Genomic DNA, 19,347 nt, shown 5'->3' on the forward strand with positions numbered 1-19,347 from the left:
TCAGCCATAGGTACATGGACAAGATAGGAGAATGTTCAATAAATTGAAACATTTTTAACAATATATGAAACTGTAACAACTGTGATAAGTGGTTTTTTGTACACTGTATGTCATTTGAAAGATCAAAGGTAGGAAGGAAATACAATAGTCAGATGCGCTACTTAAAAGTTTATTTTACGTTTTTGTTGTAAAAATGCCAGTACTCAGGAGCCTAGTCATGGATGAAGAAACATAAAAGGAAAAAAATCCAAAATATCAAGAAGGTGTTGCACAATTCAGTTCCTGCACAATTCACAATTAATGCTCAGGTGTTAGCATGGGCCTCTGCAAGCATCTTTCAGTGGAAGAGTAAATCTATGGTGTGATACATAATTATAATTTGACATTTCTTGTATGTGTGCTTTGTTGTTTAGTGTTATATTTCATGAAAAAACACAATACAGCAATTTTAAGACTATACCAGATCTTTTGGAGGAACACCAAAATATTTATTATTGTTATCATCATCAACAATCATCATCATCATCCTGGAGCTGTGAAGGGAGACAGTGTAGATAGTGCTCCCTTCTCATATTTTTTTCCAAAAAGACTGTGCTGTGAGGTAGGTTAGCTAAGAAAGAGAAACTGACCTAAATAATAATATTTGTCTTCAAATAATAATAATGCAATTATATTTTTTTCCTTAAGACTTTCTAAAGAGGAAATAAATACATACTTTTGTGATGGAGTCGCATAATGTCTTACCATGCTGTATTTCAAAGTCGTTGTTTTAATTATTCTATCAGGTTTCATTTCAGCTCTACTAAAGTTCCTCAAAAATTCCTGCTTGTCATTCAATCAAAGAAGTGTGGTTAGATGAACCAAGAGTTTATGAAACTATTATAACTGTACTGGGTAACTGGATAATAAGTAAAGGATCTTGCCTTAAGGCAAAAGGCTGTCATTGGTGACCACCTACTCTCTTCCAGTGCTATGATTATATAGACAACAGGACAAAAACTTCATTAACATGTCAAATTCCAGCTCAGTTGTGATTCTTTAACTATGGCAAATATAATAGCAGTGCTGCAATATTAATATTCTTACAGTTAAATATTTCCTGGAGGTACTTAGATGGTATTTAACATATTATTAATTGAAACAATGATTTAATGGGTGGGTCAGTAAAGTTTACATAGTCCTACATATGATTAGCAAAGCTAGCTGTATATATTTTATATTACTTGGGATAAAGTGTTGGTTCTACAGTCTTCAAGATACTTTCCTTTACAGAGAGTCAATCATGACAGATCTTGAAACCAAAAGTCATTTTGGACAAAAAAAAATGTGAGTGCATTTTTGGGAAAACATCCCTAATAAAAAGAAAATATTCTACAGGGCTCTGACTGAATGTAAGTTCAGAATTTGATTCAATATTAATAGTTTATGAATGGAAAAGTAATATTGTGTTTCATGTGATGAAAATTAAGTTCCGTTTCAGTAACTAATTTCAATCATTGGTTAGACTGGAACCATATAAATTCAGATAACTTCTGCAAAATAGTAGGAAAAAATTAACATAGAAGAAGCAAGATAAAAGATAAAAATAATTAATTTATAACAGAATTAACTTAAAATTTTACTCTTATTGCTACATGTAAGAGGCTGAGAACAGCAGGCAATGATTAGTTGAACAAATTCTGTTTGATTTGTTATTTAAACTAAGGCTTTGTATAAAATATTCTAACACTGATATACTCAGTGTCACCAATCATATATATTTCATGAAGTTCAGTAATGATGACATTAAAAACAAATAGAAATTATACATACTTACTTCTCTCACCATTTCATTTTTGGGTAAGCAACCTTATGCAAAGTACTAAGAAGGAAAAATAAATAGCGAACCATGTAAAAGAAATGAATCAGAGGGGAAAAAAAGAGTATATAGCTCAGTCAAGTTAATACCAATTATATCTCTCCAAACTTTTTGATCTTTGCAAACCGTTCTTTTTCCCCACAATTCATATACCACTTTCTATACAACCTTTGCCTTTTTGCTCCCTCTTTCCTCTCCAACCAACCACAATTTCTTGGTCCTCAGATTCTCAGTATGACCAAACAACCCTGACTCACTAATTTTTGCACTGGTCATTTACTTTTCCATAATTATTTAGCACTCATTAGTTAGTGGCCCTATTATTTCTCATTTTATTTGACATATATCTTAACTAATCCATGTCCACTGCATTCAACTTATTTTATGCTTCTTTTGACATACCCAACTCTCACTTCCATATAATAAAATAGGCAGAAGGGTTCTCATACATAGTGATTTTTCCTTCTTTTGACAAATATTTGCTTCTCACAACAGATTATGTATTACCTACTACCTTTGTGGCAGCACTTGAATTTCTTGAAATTTGTTCATCCAAAGTACACAAATTCTCCAGTTTTTGTTTTGTTTTTCATTTATATATAACTTGCACTGTTCACTCCTTTACTCAGTCAAGCTCAGCTTCTTTGGCCTTTAATACATTACTTTTCAAATCCATACTTTTTGCTCATACAAACCAATCTTCACTGCAAATGAGTTGGGTTCTGAATCAACAACATGGCATCATCTAAATGCAAAACTACATTCATATTTATATCCTAAATTAATCTATCTTTAGCATTTTATTTATATGTAAAATCATTCTTTTTGCTTTTATATATAAATACATTTTATGGAACATTGTCCCTCTGGAGTTCAGGATGGCCCCAACCCTGTTAGCCTTTCGTAAGGCCCTAAAGACCTGGTTCTGGACCTGGGCTCGGGCCTGGGCTTAAGGCCCGAAATGTGTAAAGGGACCTGTCTTCTGGCTGTGTTAATGATTGGGAATTGTGATATTTCTTTGCTGCTATATATTTTGATTTTTGTATCTGTTGTAATTGTTTTTATTTTAATATTGTTCACTGCCCAGAGTCACTTGTTGAGATGGGCATCTATACAAATTGATTAAATAAATAAACAAACCAAGGGGGCATCAGAAATCCTTGTCCTATTTCCTCCTCAGTGTAGAACCATAGACCTAGCATTTCATTTATTCTCATGCATGCCTTACTTACATCATATATTTTTTTAATCCCATTTGAAGGCCTGAAGTTGGAATTCTCTATTGGAAGTAGCCTATCTGCAGATGTTCTGGCTTTTACTTAGTTCATGGGCGTAGCACTGAAGCTGTTAGCCAAGGGCTATTATCAGATGTAGGTATCTGTCTTTGTTTCCTTCAGCAGGAAACAAAGGACACTGTGGTTAAGTTCGTTCTGCCTAGCACAAGAGTTAAGTGGAAGATAGTTTCCCACCTGCCCATCTAGTGGTTTTGCTTGTTTATGTAGGCCAAGGACTTGTATGTAGGTCACAAAGAGCACCCAAGTTCACCATTAGAAGAGTAAAAACACACCCAGAGGCAGGTCACATAGTTAATTAAATGCACCCCCAAGATGGAGAATAAGGAGGTTTGGTCGTTCCGTATGGCAACTACAAGACAGCCCACATAGGAAGTGTGATATGATTATGCTTGCCAGTGAGTTGTATCTAATGTTGTAGAGAATGCTATAAAATGTAGCCCACTGAACTGGGTGGGCGTGTGCTTTTTGCTGGGCATAGCCCCATGTGTGCCTCTATTTGCCTCTGTACAGAAATAAAGAGATTCTCTTTCCCTTGACTCTGTGTGGGCATTGGCTGCCTCACACCAGGTGAATGAACTTAGCTAGCCTTCTGGCCCACAGTTTTGGAGAGCCAGCCAGGAGGCTCCCTGGATTTCACTGGACATGGAGGCTGGTGAACTTCGGAATGTGCAAGGTACATACCCCACCTGATTTGAGCAATACCCCTTCCCAAACACCGATCCCCACTTCTCTGTGAACTCAACAGAAGCCTGAGAGGGAGAGATCTATTAAGATTCGAGGGCGCCGGATCTTCTCTCCTGGACATTGAGATTTGGGACAGATCAGACACTTGGGAAAAGTGGTGAGTAGGGAATTAAAAGCCCAAGTAAGTCCTTCCAAGGGTGGGAAAGGTCCCTTGAGACCCAGACAAGCCACTCACTACAGGGACTAGAGTCCCTGCTAGCAGCGAATACTGGTCGGGAATAAGCTGATGGAGAATAAGGAAAAAAAGACAAATACACTACTTGAATGTATTTTAAAACATTTTAAGGAACTAGGGGAAGAGATCCACTGGTTAAATCTAGACTGATTTTTCATTGTAGGAACAATTGGCCTTTGTATCAATTGGAAGACCAGGTCACCTGGCCTCCAGAAGGAAATCTTAATTACAATGTGATTTTACAATTAATGTTATTTCATAGAAGAACTGGTAAATGGTTACAACATATACATGCTGAGATGTTTATGACTTTGTATAGACATAAAGACTTGCACGCAAGCTGTAAGATTTTTGTGGTTCAGCTGGATAAGGGAAAAAGTAAAGTGTTACCTGATTAAGAAGAAGAAGAAAATCCCCCTCCATATGTCCCTCCCATCTCTGTTACCTCCTGCTCTCCAACTTCCCTAGTCTATATGAGTCCTGATTCCTCTGTCTGCACCCCTTCTACATCCTCTCATTCTCCTCCAGTTACCCTTCCCACTCCTAACTACTGTCCTATTACCCCCGAGAACTCTACAACCCCTCTTCCTGCAACCCTTCTTCCCCCTTTGGATACATTGGTTCCAAAAAACTTTATCCCCAGTTTGTTGCTGCTAACTTTTTCCCTTGCAACACCAGGCCAAGTATGCAGACTCAAGTAGTGGACACCATTAAAAAGGGAGTTCCTAAGGTCAAAATCTGTCAAAAGTATATGGAGTATATCAAGGGAAAACTGAGTCCCCTAATGAATTTCTGGAACGTATTTATGCAGCTTTTAAGAGATTCACTGATCTGGACCCAGAGGATGAGGCAAACAGGAGAATGGTTAACATGTTTGTAGGACAAAGTGTAGAAGACATTCGGAAAAAAGTTACAGAACTGAAAGAGGCGATGGCAATGCCAATCTCCCAACTGGTAGAAATTGCATACCAGGTTTTTGTGAATAGAGATAAAGAAATGGAGAAAAGAGAGGAAGCCAAGCAAAGAAAGCACGCTGTGTTCTTTGCACAGGCAATCAGTGAAAATAAGGGAGGAGGTACAGGTTTCCATGGAAGAGGTGGGCAAGGAGGACAGAGACCTGATAGAGGAGAGAAAACAGGAAGTGGTAGAGGGCTTGGAATATGGGTAGAGGAGAATCAGTGTAGTTTTTGTAAGGAATATGGCCATTGGAGGTGTAATTGTCCAAAAAGGGACCAAGTTGTTTATTACACTGGGGAAATCTCAGATCAGGAATGAAGGGGACCAGGGGCAATGTAGCATTCGGCTCTGAAGTTCCCTGAGCCCCTGGTTAAAATGAAGATAGGGGAACAGACCATGAACACTATTAGCTTGTTAAATTATGTGGAAAAGTGTAGGTACAAAGTATCCCAAAAGAAGGTACAAATCAATCAAGAAACTGTAAAGTATTTGGGCTTTGCAATCTCCCAAGGGCAGCGCCAACTGCTGCCCAAAAGGACAGAAGCCATTTGCAGAATGAAATCCCCCGTGAATAGATGTCAACTTAGAGGCTTTCTAGGAATGGCAGGATTTTGTAGAAGTTGGATTCCAAACTTTGGAGTTACAGCTCACCCTCTGTATGAAGCTACAAAGGGGGGTGACTATGAGATGTTTGAATGGACACAGGAGCGTGAGAATGCTTTCAAAACCATGTAGCAGATGCTGGTACAGGCACCAGCATTGGGGCTGCCAAACTTGGAAAAAACTTTTTATTTCTTCATGCATGAGAAAAAAGGCATTGCAGCTAGGGTCCTCACCCAAAAGTTGGGATCATGGGAGACACCTATTGCTTACTTCAGCAAGCAATTAGACCCTGTGGCCCTTGGCTGGCCTTCCTGCCTCAGAGCCACAGCTGCCACCAGCCTGCTGGTGCAAGAAGCAGAAAAGTTGACATTGGGACAACCATTGCAAGTCCAGGTCCCACATGCAGTGACTGACATTTTGGAAGATAAGGGTGAGCACTGGCTGACTGGTAGCAGACTAGTAAAGTATCAAACAGTATTACTAGAGAACCTAAATGTTTCTTTGGTGGTAAGCAACAGACTTAACCCAGCCACACTGCTGTCACAATTGCCTTTGGGAACATACTACATCTCCGAGGAGAAAAATGAATCCCTTGGGAACAGTTCTGTCAATGCTGAAACCTACTCATGCTGCAACCTTACTGGCTATGCCAATGGTAAGCCAACAGATTCTTACACAACTTTGTTAAGCAATAATACATATAAGTTGTGTTTAGAAACATTTGTGAAGCCTCACCTCAGTTCATGCACTATTCCCCCCAAAAAAGCCCCTTTACCTTTTGATTCGCCTAGCTGTCGTCTTGGGCAGGCCCTCTCTGAGTCACTGACAGATTCAGGGAACTCATATATCACTATTGGGATACCTGGCATGTGGTTTTTGTATGAAAAGTTTGTTACAAGTCATTACCTAAGGAATGGCATGGCACCTGTACACTAGGAAGGGTGACTCCTATGTGAGGATAATCCAGGGTTTCACAATGATACCACACAAACACAAAAAGTCCGCACCAGCCACCAGGAAAGGGGTGGTTTAAAAAATACCATCAATGTGATAGTAGGAGGATTTATGCCACACATGGGGTTGCAATGAACTATAGGGAATTAGTCAAATTGAGCAACTGGACTGAATCACTGTTTAATGAAACTCTCAAACCCATCCATCTACTGAACGAAGAGCAGGTGAAATCCGGGAGGTAGCCCTACAAAACAGAAAAGCATTAGACATGTTATTGGCATCTCAAGGAGTCGTCTGTGGTCTGATAGGTGCTCATTGCTGTAATTACATCAGCATCAGCCAAGTGGACATCAATCGGACTCTCAGGGAGATGGAAATCATATAAAAGACCTGCCCCAGGGCTCACCTTAGATGGCGATTTTGACCTTTCCTGGCTGGTTTCCTGGCTGCCCTGATGGGGTTGGTTGAGAAATCTTTTCCTTCTGTTGGTACTCTTAGTAATAGTTGGACTCTCAATATGCTGCATTGCACCATGCTTGCCAACATGCATTGGGGCCCTGAGGAGTTGTGTATCCCAAACCACCCTAAACTCCCAAGTCATGCTCCTTAATACTCCACCATAACAGACAAGGCCTATCAAACTGAATTCCAACTGTCCCTGAAATATGGTGATGACTAAAGCTTTAAGAGTCGCTTGGCATCAAAGGGGAGAGTTGAGGGCCTGAAGTTGGAATTCTCTATTGGAAGTAGCATATCTACAGAGGTACTGGCTTTTACTTAGTTCATAGGCATAATGCTTTAAGAAGCTGTTAGCCAAGGGCTATTATCAGATGTAGGTATCTGTCTTTGTTTCCTTCAGCAGGAAACAAAGGACACTGTGGTTAAATTATTTCTGTCTAGCATAAGAGTTAAACAGAAAATAGTTTCCCACCTGGACCATCTAGTGGTTTTGCTGGCCTATGTAAGCCAAGGACCTGTATATAGGTCACAAATAGCACCAAAGTTCATCATTAGCATCATGAAAAACACACCCAGAGGTGGGATGCATAGTTAATTAAATGGACCCCCCAAGATGGAGAATAAGGAAGTTAGGTAGTTCCGTATGGCAACTGCAAGACACCCCACATAGGAGGTGTGATATCATTATGCTTGCCAATGAGATTGTATCTAATGCTGTAGAGAATGCTATAAAATGTAGCCCATTGAACTGGGTAGGCACATGCTTTTTGCTGGGCGTAGCCCCCTGTCTGCCTCTATTTGCCTCTGTATAGAAATAAAGGGATTCTCTTTCCCTTGACTCTGTGTGGATATTGGCTGTCTCACACCAGGTGAATGAGCTTAGCCAGCTTTCTGGCCAAACACATTAAACAACTAGCCTTCAATGCTATATTCATACAAAAAATTCAGAATTGAAGCCCAATCACCTGATCATGTTTTCTCTGGATCAAAAAATACAACAGATTTTTTTTTTTTTTACTCAGATTCATAGACTTGTCAAGAACAGACTTCTCAGCAGAGCAAAAATCTGATGAAAACACCTCTTGACTGGCATAAAGTCCCGCTGTACTTTTCCATTTTATCAGATCCTTTTAGTCATAATTCTGCCAGATAAATTTACAGATACAGCCTAATTTCCCTATAGTTTTTGCTTTCACTCTACCTACCTTCTCATAGTGTAGAGGAAAAATCATAGCATTCTTCATATCAATAGGTATTATTATTATTATTATTATTATTATTATTATTATTATTATTCACACTATAATAGTAATTGCCCAGCAACTCTGGGCAATTCACAGATAAAAACCCACCAAACAATAAAATAATACAAAGAACAAAAATGGCACGAACTGGTCAGCAACCAAAGCAAACCACGTTACTCAGAAGGGGGCTTCAGTCACCCCTGCTGAAGAGCCAGGTCTTCAAGGTTCTTCAAAATACCGGTAGGGTAGGAGCCATCCAGATATTCAGGGGAACCTCATTCCACAGAGCAGGCAGTACAGGAAAGAAGGCATGCTTCTGGAGTCCCAATAGATAGCATTGTTTAATCAAAGGAACGTGGAACACATCAACCCTGCCGGATTGAATCAGCCAGGAATATATAAAACTAAGTGCTAACCAGGCCCTATGCCATGTAGGGCTTTATGGTAATGACCAGCACACTGAATTGCACTTGGAAGCAAAGCAGCAACCAGTGCAGCTCATGGAGCAGAGGTGTTACATAGGCTTATCAAGGCATGCCCATCACTGTCCATGCTGCTGCATTCTGGACCAGTTGAAACTTCCAAGTGGTTTTTAAGGGCAGCCCTATGTAGAATTGCAGTAGTCAAGCTGCAAGGTGACCAGGATACGAGTGAGTGTCTAAAAGGCCTCCCAATTTAGGAGAGGACATAACTGCCACACAGATGAAGTTGTGCAAAGGCCTTCTTAGCCACCACTTAGTCACTGCTCACAGGAGCTGTGAGTCTTAAAAGACCCCCAGATTGCATACCAATCTTGATTGGGGAAGTGCTATGCCATTCAGGGTTAAAGATGGAACATTGCTAGATCTGGGTAGCCCATGCACCCACAGCTACTCATACAGACTTCACACATCTTAAACAAATTGCACAGCATTCCACAAGCAAACCACATGCATACTTTAACATTTTTCCAATTTTACCATCTACACCTGTAGCCTTACCATTTTTCAACATGAACATAAAGTTTATGACTTATTTTTCATTGTTTACTTGAATACTATCATTTATAATATGTTAATTCCACTCTTTGACATGTCACTACAGTACCAGGATAGCCAGATGCTTTCCACATGTGCTACAAAATAAACAAAACTTTTCTAAGTAGAAATCTGTTGCGGGGGAGGGGGGCAGAAAAGTCAAAGCATGCAACACCAACCTATGGATTCCTATTTTCATACACATCTATAGCAACCTGGATGACACCAATTCAAACTTTCCAACATACATTTTACCTGTTAATTCTTAATTAAATATATACCTTCACTTCCATGTGTATATTCATTAATTCCACTCCACAAGTTCAGGGCACTTCATTCACATCTATTACTTTCTTTCCATTTCCCCTAATTTCCAGACATCGAACACAGCTATTTTTTTATTTTATTTCATTCATTAATTATCATTTACTACTTTTACATTCCAAGTTGCAATGTTCCTTATGCTATAGTTGTCATCAGATGTGCTCATAAGTACATACCTCTGTCACCCATCATAGCTTTTTTCAGTCAACTCTGTCTACTTTATTGAAAATGTTATGTGAAATATCATAGATTAGGTTACGAACCTGAGGGCAATCCAGCATGGTAGCCTAAGCTGCTTGTCTTCTGTGCTGCTCCTTGCTGTTCCTGAAGCTACCAGTAAAAAGTCCAGATTACAATGGTTTTGCAATAGGTTTGTGGTCAAAGAACAAACTGGGTTTGTGCTCAGTCTGGACTATGGCTATTGCAGGCCTTAACTATTTCTTCCCCTGCTTCTTGCCCTTTCCTTCCATGCAGGGAAGACAAGCCTTGCTGGCTAACCCTCCCCCCCACCCCATCACAGAGATGGGCTGTCATTAGATTGGAAGGAAGCACTGCAGACCATCTGCTCAAAAAAGCTTAAAACAGCTTAAGATACAAAAAAAATAAAATAAAATAGCAATTTTGAAGTAGAGCTTCAAGGGAGGTGTGGTGCATTTGCAATGGGGTATGAGTGGGTGGGGTGTTATGTTATCTATCCCTGCACTCAGTAAGTGGTGGGTGATGAAGATAAAAGCAGGAAGTGTAGATACATCTTTAATCCCATGCATGTTGCATGTACCATTCCCTATTAACTATGAGGACAGTATCAGTCAGTTTGGGCATATTTTAGTCAGCATACAATAAGTGCAGCCATACTCAAGTTTTATCCCAAGCATGTCATACTATTCTCTGCAAGCTAGAAACTCTAACATAGAGAATGTCTTGCAAGCCACCGCATTGATCCTTGCAATAATGTTGCAAAAACTTACTTGAGTTTGAAATAAAAATTATAAAATAAAGTCATTTTAAGAGCCTGGATTGGTGTAATTGTATAAAAGTGGTAAGCATTTAGACATTAGAAGAATTCCAGATGGAAGTGAGGCCTCAATCAATATATTGTAGAACTGTTCCGTTTTCAGTGTTTCAATTTGCCACCCAAATCACCTTACAAAAAAGTTCATTCTATTTCTTCCCCCCACTATTTTTTTCAGTCTCTCTCAAACAAATAATCAGAGTCCTGTGAACAGTGAGCATTCTTATTTCCTTACTGAGAAATTCTGGATTTAATTTTTTGTTACTGTTTAGGTCTGTTTTGCCACCTTGACCTTCTCCAATCCTTTACAAGTCCTGTAAAGTTCTCAGTGACTCCATTTCATCAACAGTTTTTGTTGGCCATTACCAGCTAGATTTGCTTTTTGATGGAATTATACTATGGATTCTTACACTGTTCACACTAGAGTGCTTTATTATATCATATTATTATCTGATGTATCACATTTTAAAAGCAGTTGCAAATGGATAGTGAAAGAATCCACAATATAACTGTATTATTTCTGAAATATGAAAGCTCTGCCAAATTATATGTAATTTGTCTGTAGTATCTATATAATTTGCTAATTCACATATTCTATCATTCTGATTTGAAACTTTCATAGAATAATAGCATTACTCAGAAAACCATTCTAACTAGTATTTTCTTATATTTGCCTTTTTCCTTCCAGAACCTGGTATGCTTATGAAAGTCACTGTCCTCTTTTAGCTGGGAAGCTGTGCTAAAAATATACTTCTCACTATTCAGGACCAGAGGGTTCTGCATTATTAACACATAGATCAGTCAGCCATGCTCTGAAGTCTAAGAGCAATAGGCAAAACCTGAATGCTTAATCCATTAAATGTGTGTTTGTATAAAATTACCTTTTCATATTGTAAATAATGCTTCATCCTGTATGACCACTGCATCCAACAGACTTGGTCCATGCTATTGATGTATTTATGTGTATTATCTGTTCTCCTTTTCTCTGATACTAACCTGTCCCTTTCAAAAACTCTGTATAATCTCAGAGTACTTTACAGATTTTACACATGGCAATTGCAACTGACAAAAAGTGTCTAAAAAAAGCAAGAAGCAAACCAAAACAATATTGTACAGTAGAATAAAATTTTAAGAATTATATATTGCATACAGTCAAATGAAAATGTGCACATTGACCCACCTTCACCAAAGGCTGATATCCCTCTGATATTAATGTAATACTAAATCACATGGATACAACTTTATGTGAAAACTATATTTGCCCATATAATCTCTTCAGATCATAAATCCTGTAAAGGTTACCATTTTGCAGTTGAGGGCACCAGTTTCTTTTTTTAAGGAGACAAAATAGCTATTGCTCTTGCTTTTACCTTTTTCTTGCCTTTTCCTTATTGGAAAAGATAAAGTCTCCTTCAGCTTACATTCTGGTAGTTTCATGGGCACAGCCATGTAGTTTTCTTCTTGACAACAATGTACAAGTAGTTTGCCATTGTATCATTCCATATTGTCTGTATTTTCTCCAAAATCGTGTAGGCTAGAAGAAAAATATTATCTTAAAAATTGTATAAATAAGTACTCTTAGGAATGTATATCATCATCAACAACAACAATAGCAAGTAAGAAAAAAAGCTAAACAGTGCACCACCAAATGGAAGATCAGGTTGGAAAATAAGAACAGCATGCTACGATCAGATGCAAGCAAGCTAGACCAGATTAAAAAAAAAAAAAGCTGAAAAACAAAAAGACCAAAGAATACCTGATCAAGAAATATCACCTAGAAACAAGGAAGATCAAAGAAGCACTGGAAATAATAAGGCAGCAAATAACAGCTATAGCCAATAAGATCAGCAGATACAAAGTCTGAATTGCACAATATAGGAAGAATCTCCAATTTCAGTCAAATCAGAAATGTTTCTACCAATCCATCAATGGAGAGACTGCAATGAACCAGTCAACTCCTGACAAAGAAGAAACAATGCAGTTCTGGGAGCAGATATGGGACAACCCAAACAAATACAACAAGAATGCAGCTTGGATAAAGGAGGCAGATAAGAATAAAAAAGAAGCAGAAATAAAAAAAACTTGTAATAATAGCAAAAATGGTGGAGAAAATGGCAAGGAAGATCAAAAATTGGTCAACACCAGGTAAAAATGAACTGCATGGTTTTTGACTGAAATGTCTGACTGATTCCTCTGTCAACAATATTGTACAAGTCAGGCCATGACTGTCAAACATCAAAAACATCTTCCAGGCTATCCCATCTCCTTTAAATGGACAATCTGAAGCTGTATGGAAAAACACCATCTGAAATAGAATCTCTGCTCAGCACTGTCCAAATATACAGCCGAGATATTGCAATGGAGTTTGGACTGGACAAATGTGCCATCCTTACCATCAACAGGGGAAAAACAATGAAAACTGAGGGAATCAAGAGGCTCTATGGAAATAACATGAAGAGTCTGGATGATGAAGTTCACTACGAATACCTGGGCATTCTTCATGCTGACAGCATCAAGCACACTGAAATCAAGAAGAAGGTTAGTAGTGAATACATAATGAGAGTGAAGATCTTAAAGTCCAAACTCAGTGGAGGAAATACCATCAAGGCAATTAACACCTGGGCAACTCCAGTCATTAGATCCACAGCTGGAATAGTGGACTGGACTCAAGCAGAACTAGAAGCCCTGGATAGGAAGAGCAGAAAAAATAACAACAATGACTCATACCCTTGATCCACACAGTGAGGCTGACAGACTCTACTTACCAAAGAGCATAGATGGGTGTGGAAAGTTGCAAGTACACCAGACAGTTGAAGAAGGAAAAAGGGCATTAGAAGAATATCTGAAGGATAGTGAAAAAGATGCACTGAAGCTAGTACACCATGAAGGCTTATTGAATACCAAAGAAACCAAGCTGGCCTATAAGAAAGACCAAATGAAGAAAAGAGACATGGCAAGGCATAATATTACATGGCCACTACACAAAAGATCTAGCAAGGAAAGCAAATAACAACAAGACCGGGCAATGGCTAAGAGCAGGAAAGTTGAAGAAAGAGACAGAGAGGCTAATTCTGGCTACACAAGACCAAGCCTTAAGAACAAATGTATATAAAGCCAGAATTGAGAAGACAGCAACAAACAGCAAATGCCACCTCTGCAAATAAGCTGAAGAAACAGTGGACTGCCTAGTCAGCTGCTACAAGAGGATCACACAGACTGAATACAAACAATGGCATGACAAAGTAACAACGATGGTGCATTGGAATATCTGTAAGAAATACCACTTGCGTGCAAGCAAGAACTGGTGACACCACAAAACAAAGTAATAGAAAACGAAGAAGCTAAAGTGCTCTGGGACTTTGAATTCTAAACAGAAAAGCAGCTGCCACACAACCAGACTTAATAATTGTTGATAAGAAAGACAAAAAAGTTTGGATAGTGGACCTTGCAATACCTGGAGACAGCAGAATAGAAGAGAAAGAACTGGAGAAAATCACAAAATGTAAAGACCTGCAAATAAGTAGAATGACTATGGCAAAAGAAAGCAAAGATAGTACCAATAGTTACAGGCACCTTAGGTGCAATCCCAAAATGTCTGGAGCACCACGTGAAGGCCATTGGCATTGACAAAATCACCACCAGTCAGTTGCAAAAGGCAGCTTTACTTGGAACAGCTTATATCCTGCAATATACCATCAAACAAACATCTGCGTATCCCAGGTCCTTGGTAAGGACTTGATAGGTGGATAAAAATGCCAAATCTAGTCTAAACATTAGGCTGACTGTGTGATCAACAATAATACATTAAACTGAGATGAGATTCATTTATATTAGCATTTCCCAGCTTAATGCCCTTCAGTAATGCTAGAACCACCCGGAATTCCTGGCAAGTATCTTCAACAGACAGAATGGCTTGGAGGTTATAGTCAAATGTGTTTAGAAGGCTGCAGTTTGTGGAAGTCTGTTTTATATGGTAATGTAATCAGCAAGAGGACCCACAATGTACACATTTCAGTTCTGTGATTAGGATTTTCATGGAATAGCCATTCCAATAATCAGCAAGTTAAGTAGCTGTCCAGGTCAATGTGACCAGTGGATTCTTCTTAAAGCGTAACATTGTTGCATAGTACATAAAGCTTTGTTAAACTGATTATAAAAGCGATTAAAGGATGGAGGGCTAGCATATCAGCCTGACTCATCCAACACCAGCTAAAGACAGTTATCACAGGGCATTTCTTCCTCCTAGGTATAGAAGCTTATTCCAGAAAACAGTTGCCTTCAAGTGATTTCTTCTTGAAAACTCTTTGATAAGACATGACATCCAAAGAGCAGCTGTTACAGAATTTATCTTCAGGTCCCAAGGTTAATTTTTTTGAGATTAGAACTCTCTTCTGATTTTCAGTATAGTAAACCATATTGCACTTGAAGAAAAAAAAATGCACAAGTAACAGTAAGATTCACTAAGGTTTACGATTAAAATGATTATACTACACAGAATCCCTTTAGAAAGGAGTCAGATTTATCCCTTGAAAAAGGCACTTCATCCCAAATACAGTTTGGTTAGTGCTGCTGAAATTCCCAGCAACCATTTCTCATCCTCATTCTTTTGTGAACATTTTTTTTCTACTCTATGATTACTGATATACCGTTCAACATATACTTGGTGTCAAATCTAGGTATGAATACTTATCAGGAACTCAGAAATGAATGGTGATGTGTACCCCTTTTCTTTGTTAAGCTTAATGATTTATAGCTATTTAGGTTAAACAACCACAATACAGCTCTAATACTGTAGCTAATACTGTAGCTACTGTTTCTGGGGTTCCTTTGTACAACGGAGTTCCATTCTTAAACAGTGATTGGAACAGACCTAAAATTAGTATTGAATCATACAGGCTTTAGTTTTAGAAAAAAGCCCATTAAATTTAGTGGGTAGATATGCATTGGAACGTGCCTACAGTCTCAAATGCTGATTACGTTATGTGATTATTTGTATGTTCGTCTTATCCATGTATTACATTATAGAAGACTTCTTTCCTGAGAAGATTGTCAAGTATTCCATTGGAAAATCTAAACTCCTTTAAGCTAAGTTAACAAATAACATTTAATAAAATATAGATGAGAAATAGATTTATTTTAAATGTAATGTACTTATTCTCTTTCTATTTACTTATTCAAGAACTAATTGCAATATATTTCCAATTAAAAAATTCCCAGCCTTCCATTAGTGCACTTAGGTCTGTATTTCCATAAGATTACATTTTGGTTAGATTATCATACAGCACTCCTAAATTATGCAAGATATTATTTGGTTTGAGACTGTTTTTTTATTTATATGTCAGCTCACCCATTTATCAGTTCAACCAACTATTTCCAGTAGAGAGCCTATTACACTGACTTACTAGGAACTAAGAAGATCTAGATGTTAATAACATTTCTGCAGTTAAAAATAGGTAAAACAGAATTGTATATAAATGGCTTTTCTTATCATCACAAAGCCTCTTAAGTGATTCATGAATCTAGGTTTATATTATAAAACCCATATTGTGTATATGTTTTGGAAGTGGGTTAAACTTACTTTCTTCTTATGTTATTATTTTAAGGCAACCAAAAATTATTTCAATTATCTAGAAATACATTTGTAATATGTGGCTTTCTTCTAGGTCATTTATCTTACTTATATTAAAAAATGGCAAAATCTAGCCTTTTGATCAGATCACCAAACTTTGTCTTGTTACATATTTGTTTTTTGTTTTTTGGTAAGTTCTATAATGAATGAATAGTACTCTGTAATGTTACAATCATGTTCAAAGAATAGGAAACAAGAGAGAGAGAGAGAGAGAGGAAAGAGAAAGAAAGAAAGAAAGAAAGAAAGAAAGAAAGAAAGAAAGAAAGAAAGAAAGAAAGAAAGAAAGAAAGAAAGAAAGAAAGAAAGAAAGACTTGCAATAGGATAGTTATGACATATCTATCATAGGTATATTCAGTTAAAATTATGGACTGCAATCCATAAATTCTAATTGGTAGAATTTACTTACTTACTTACTTGCTGAGAAAGAGTAACTGGCCCAGACCTACCTAGCTGGCTTCTATGCCTAAGGGAAGGTAGGTCTCCCAATTCCTAGGCCAGCACCTTAACCACTACATTACACTAGCTCTCATATATGTTGGTATCATTTCTCTTCTGTTATGTAAAAGGAGATACCTCATGTGAGTGTCTGCTACACATTAGAGACCCAGAATTAAGAAATATGAGAAATTTTTCACAATGTAATGGTTGAAAATGACAACTAATGGCTCTATTGACCCATGAATCTGACATGATATTTTCTATATTCTTAACCGGAATGATAAAATAACCAGTTTTCATCAATCCTGGTGATTTCCAGGTGTGTTGGTATGACAACCTCCAGAATTTCCAGTTAATGTGGTTATTTTACACTGAACATTCCCAATTTTAGAAGAGCAGATTATTCCATTCTAAAGCAGTTATCCCTGATCATTTCCTAGCAGGTCAAAGTATTTGGTTTTTAAACTGGAATTAAAATGTTGCCAGTTGAGTATCTAGTGGATTATAATCTCAAGCATTATATCTTATTGCCCACCAACTCTATTCTTATGCATGCACATTAATCAATTTCATATCATAATAAACTTGGCTTTTTCTCAGAAATAATTCAGAGTGGATTACTAATTTTATCAGTTTAGTGCATAAAGCTAAATGTCATTTATTATATTTTATTGTAGAAAAATAAATCTCTGCCTTTTTTACATACAGACCCACAGACATGCAGACACCTCACATACATATGTGCATACTTTTTTAGACAAATAATGCCATTTAAATTTAAAAAAAGAAAACAAGCCAACATATCCTAAGCTGACAGTGAAAATATTTTGCCACATGGACTTACTTCCAATAGAAGAGAATATATGTAGCTATATATGTAGATCAGGGTTGAACTATGAAGTCCTTGGTGCTCTCTGAGCTTGGTTGTTTGCTTGCAGATGTTTCATTACCCAGCTAGGTAACATCATCAGTGCAAGTGAGTGTGGGGTTTGCCCCCTGTTGTTATACAGTAGCTTGTCCTGCCAGTTTTGGTGGGGGTGTGGTTTATTTCTTGGTAGTTCCTTGATTAGGGTATTGCTTTCTACTTGATTGTTTACCTGTTGTTAATCCCTGCTTATCTGGATATTGGCTGCTGGAGCGAATGTCTACTGGTCTTTTGTTTCCTTCTTAGTTTTTTTATTGTCTCTTTTGAATGGTGTGTAAATATGGTTTATTTGTGTAAAGCATCTTAATACCATAAGAATACATTTTATGTTTTAGATAAGTGTCCCATGCAACAGATTATAGAAAGTTATTATCAGATCCTTGAAAAAAGTATAGTAAATCTGTTCTTGAACAAGCCATGTGCAATAATTCAATACTTCATTACAGGATAATCATGGCTAGGCTTTTTAATGGGTAATGTAGGTTGTTAGGTAAACTGTACAAAATTAATTGCAAAATATTTTTTATTTGAATTGTGAAAACTGTATATCTGCTTTTATATCAAGCATGTTTCAGCATGCAGAAATAAATGGTCAGGTTTTGTGGATCCTAAAATGTAAGTTGTTAAAGCTTACATTTATTATCATTTTCCAATTTTATGAAATGTCATAAGACTTTGTTCTTCTACTAGCAGAAATCACAGTAATTAAAAAGGCAATGTCACTATAATAATTATAATTGAATATTAAACATTGTTCTGATCTAAGCAAGATACAGACATGAGAATATAACAAATATTTGTGCAGTAACCTGACCCTAAGAAGTTGCCTCTCAAACTTTAATTGCTTTGAATGATCAGTGGCTTTGCCTAAGATCTAACACCAAACAGGTATGTAAACTGTTTTAGAATATTTGTATATCTGAAGCAGTGGGTTAAAAGTACTATTGTCTGAGTAATGAAGTAAATGAAGAATATGTTCATGAATTAAAATACCAGATTTAATAATGTCTTGTATAGAATATTTTTCATGGTAATTATGTAGTGATTCCTCTTGAAAAATCAGTTGCAGTACCTCTAATTTTTTAAAAATCATTTCCAGAAACAATTAATAATTTATATTAATGTTCTTCTGCATGCAGTATTTGTGATGAGGAAAGAATCATAAATTGCTTCCTTCTTTTTGCCATAACTCTTTAGCTAGTATTTTATGCAATCTTAATATCACAGTATTAGGGCCTAATTTGAATATCAGCATCTCTTCCCACATTTCATGGAATCTTTCTTCCAGCTCCTTTTCCCCAAATCACAAACCTGGATGAGGATGAGGATGATGATTTAACATTTAACTTGAAGAAGAAATTTGGAGCTGTAGAATACTTCAATATTCTGTAATCCTTAGATTAATTTAAGAAGGATATTGCCCTAAAATGGATTTTGAAAAGTTCCTTACAAGAAGATGAAATAATTAACATTGGTTTTGTCATGATGTTGTTGTTCTTTTTAACTTGATGTATAATCTATCTTTATGAACATTCAAGATGGCTTCCATCTTAATAAAAACACAGGGAAAAATGTGATAGACATATATTTTAGTTACAGTATGTAGGTGTAGAAGTGTAGAGGGATAATCTTAGAGAAGAAATGAAAGAGCAACTAAGTAAGCATCAGCTCAGCCCTGAGAAAAAGGAGAGAGTAAGAAGAAAGTCAAGACTG

Source organism: Python bivittatus, unplaced genomic scaffold, assembly GCF_059951505.1.
Source record: "Python bivittatus isolate LINGU-HERP-01145 unplaced genomic scaffold, Pbiv_v1 ctg000350_np1212, whole genome shotgun sequence".
NCBI lineage: Eukaryota > Metazoa > Chordata > Lepidosauria > Squamata > Pythonidae > Python > Python bivittatus.